Source organism: Patagioenas fasciata, chromosome 1, assembly GCF_037038585.1.
Source record: "Patagioenas fasciata isolate bPatFas1 chromosome 1, bPatFas1.hap1, whole genome shotgun sequence".
Taxonomy (NCBI): Eukaryota; Metazoa; Chordata; class Aves; order Columbiformes; family Columbidae; genus Patagioenas; species Patagioenas fasciata.
This window is the reverse complement of record NC_092520.1, coordinates 10,855,514-10,859,358: the sequence shown is the minus strand read 5'-3', so window position 1 is coordinate 10,859,358 and position 3,845 is coordinate 10,855,514.

The following is a 3,845-nucleotide window of genomic DNA, read 5'->3' as shown; positions in this document are numbered from 1 at the left end:
TTGTTATACTTTGCCCATGCGGAGCATCCGGTCGGCACACGGACACTGGCCGCGCCACGACCGCATGATACGTGCAGCTCTCGAGCGCATGGGCTGAGCAGCCAGAGGGCTCCCAGTCACCGGGAGACCCCCCCAGCTTCTGGGGGACGAAGCCCTGTCCTTGTTACAGTCTATCAGGAAGTAGGGACAGCTGTGGTTTGCATTGAGCCCAATGTCTATTGACTGAACGCTGGAGACATTGCATTGTCCTTGAAATGGCTTTCAATGGCACCCAGGATGACCTTCTCCGTCACTTTCCCAGAAACTGAAGCTAGACTAGGAGTTCTGTTCTTCCCTGGGTCTTCTGATAAACTGGAAGAACACTGGCGAGCTTCCAGTCAGCAGGGACCTACCCGCATTCCCAGACCTTTACAAGATGATTGCAAGGGCTCCCGCCATGACAGCTGCTAACTCCTTCACGACTCTGGGATGGATCCCATCAGGCCCCATGGAGCGATGGACGTTCGGCTGATACAAGTGCTTCCTTAGAGTTCCAGTGTCCGCAAATGGAAAGTCGCTGCTCCTGCAGCCCTCGTCTTCCAACTCAAAGGACCAGGAAGCCCAAGAATAAAGTCTCGTTGAGCCTTGGTCTTTCGTGATTTCTCCCTAAGCATGTGAGCCGTGGCTCTGTAGTCTTCCTGCAAAGCCTGACCTTGCTGCTAGAGATCATAGCGTTTCATTCTCTGCCTGACTCAGCTATGCTGCAATTCTTCCTATTAAAAATAGTAAAGTTCCCATTATTAGTAGCAGAGTAAAAGTTAGTCCTGCTGTCCTGAAGTAGACATCTTAAGGACACCTCTAGACTTCACTGAGTGCATTGGCTCAGGCCTCGGTTGGGTTTCCTGCACACGGGAATCTTAATGCCATTCAAGATGCCGTAATCAAACCAGCACCCAGAGCCCAGCAGATGTGACACCAACCTATGGGCAGTCTGTCCCTTCTGAGGGCGCAGCTGGAGGCCAGAGGACATACCTGTGGGGTCTCGGATCATTCCCAAATGGTGCCCAGGGGTAGATTACTGCACCAAGCCCTTGATAGGCACTCCCTGTGATGACTGTGTGGACACCGAGCCCAAAGAGGGACACGGAGGCTAGAGTGAGCCGAATCCCACCCGAGTTTTAGTTCCCTCTTCTGCCAAGGAGGTTTGTGTCTTGCATCCTCGGGGCTGAGACCTAGTGGCAGCATTCTCCAGACAGGTCTTTGTAGCTAGTGCAGTGAAGAGCAAACACTGGGGCTAAGGGCCTTTTCTTTCTTTCCTTTTCTTTTCTCTTTTCTTTTCTTTTCTTTTCTTTTCTTTTCTTTTCTTTTCTTCTCTTCTCTTCTCTTCTCTTCTCTTCTCTTTTCTTTTCTTTTCTTTTCTTTTCTTTTCTTTTCTTTTCTTTTCTTTTCTTTTCTTTTCTTTTCTTTTCTTTTCTTCAAATGTTTCTCTTTCTTCTTGTAAGCATCTCCATTTGGCCAGGTTCAAGACATACAATGTAAAGCACTTAGTTAAAATGTTGTGACATTTGGGAAAAAAAAAAGACGTAGCTCATGTTCGTTAATTGCACATAAACACTTTTTATTTAAAAAATTAGATTAATATATGATATTTCTAAATAATACAAGACATCTTCTGAACTGAAGAGACATTTTAAAATCTATTATCGAACATTAAAAGGAGTGATAGTGTCCCGTATAATAAAAAACATGAAAGCAACAGGCTGCGCCCACAGCAAAATGCCCAACTGCAGCTAATTCACTGTGCAGCAGTAGGTCCCCACTGGAGAAATTTAAAAAGCACCAAATAACCACCAAATAAATGACAGGACTTTGTGTGCTATCATTTCAAACAACACAGCTTAATATGAAGACCAACCTTTTGATTACATACTTTCCTTTTATAATAAAGCATGTCCCTCTATATTACATATTTATACACCCAAATGGCCATTGCAATACAAAGCTTTCCTGTATAATTTTCATATGTATGTGAACTGCATCACAGACCATTCACTGCCTCCTTTTTGCTTGTGCTTCCATGAAAAACTGTACAAGCTGAGATTGGAGGCTCTTCAGAACTTCCGCTTTCATGAGTTTTCCTGGGTTTTTTTGGTTTTGCAGGGCTCAAAGCAGGTTTCTCTTGAGCACCGCCAGGCCGAGGAGCAATGTCGCAATAGAGTGAACACGCATGGATGTGTCATCATTCCGGAATACCTGTCCAGTCAACCCTGGAAAAGCTCTCAGCTAGCCTGTGGGATGTAGCTCCACAGACACGTTCTTTCGAAGTCAATGAGATGGGCACAAAGGACCAGCATTTCCATAGCGACATATGACCCATCCATATGCTCGTATGTCGATCAGGTATGGAAATAATTTCAGTTTTTGCTACCAGTCTTCTCCAACCTGGAGAAAATTATGTCCAATGTCCATTTGACCGCCTCCATACTTATAGGAAATCCTCGCAGCTCAGTACGTGCCTTTTGCAGCATGTGCAAGTGGGTATCAGTGAAAGTGCAGTGACAGGAGCCTTTTGAATGTAGTTTCTGCTCTTGGTAGGGACAGCACAGTGGGGTTTGGACTCAAGCAGGTGCAGCCGGCTGACGTGTTACCTTCTGTCCCCAAATGAGTTCTTCAGGTGTCCTGCATACATGCACTTGCCCTGAGCAAAGAGGAGCAATGGGTGCTCCCTTCTTGAATGGAGCAAGTCAGTTCCGCATGGGTCTGCCAAGAATGGGTAGCTGGAATTAAAACTTGGAGGGTTTTACAGAATGGAAAACACCGGCCAGCATGTCTTCATGGCCCTCCCAGATGCCAGGCACCACCGTGTGTCACACACTCCACATGTCCTGAAGTCCACAGGCCAGCTCTCCACCTTGGAGAGATGTTCCAGCTGGTGGGCATCTGCTCACGGAGCTGATGGGTGAGCCAGCAAGGCCTCCTGCGAGGGCTGGGATGGGTCTGGGGGCCCCGTGGGGCTGCTCTGGCTTAGCGCTGCACGAGTGGAATGTGCCGGCCAGAGCAGGAGGGCGCGCTGCCTCTCTCCTCGCCTGCGCCGAGGTGGTGCTGGGGCTGCATCGTGCTCCTGGAAGCCCGGGTGTCAGAGCTCATCCAGGAAATCCAAGAAGCTACAAGGACAGAGTCAGAAAGAACTGATGAAACAATGAAGACAAGAAGAGTCACGACGGAGTTGCCTGGTTTTTGGGAAGTCCAACGAAACAGGAGTCACCGACTCCAGCTTTGCTTTGGCCCCTTCTCAACACATGCCCTTCTCGGGGCACAGCCGGTTCTCAGGGATGTGCAGTGCCCCTCAGCGGGCAGTGGGGCTCGACAGGGAGCCCCTGGGGGGCTGTGATGTCCTTTCTAAAACCCAAGCAGCAGCAGCAGCAGCAGCAGCATCCCTCAGTGTCCCTTGCTAAAAACCCTGGCGTGAAGGAAAATCACACTGCTTTTTGATTGCTTGGTTGTCTTTCACTTCCCTCAATTACCCCCGGTAACTTTTTAAGAAGTGCCACTGTCTCCGTGTCTACAGCTACTTGGAACAACTCCTTACTGTGCCCTTGGGATTCGGACACCAGGCGGCGCTGGGATTGCCAGCTGACGTGAACAGAAAAGTGGGGCTTTGTGACTTTCTGTAGGCAGCGGATACACACCTGGGCCCCTGGTTCTTTTCGCCTGCTTGGATTTCCTTAGTTGCCCGTGCCTCAGTGCTCCGTTGCCAGCTTCCTCCTCTTCCTCTCAGGTTGCCCATCACTTGGCTCTTCACAGGATGGTCTTCTCTTCCTGTGGAGTCGTGAAGAGCCTGGCAACCTTTGCATGCGAGAGTATGG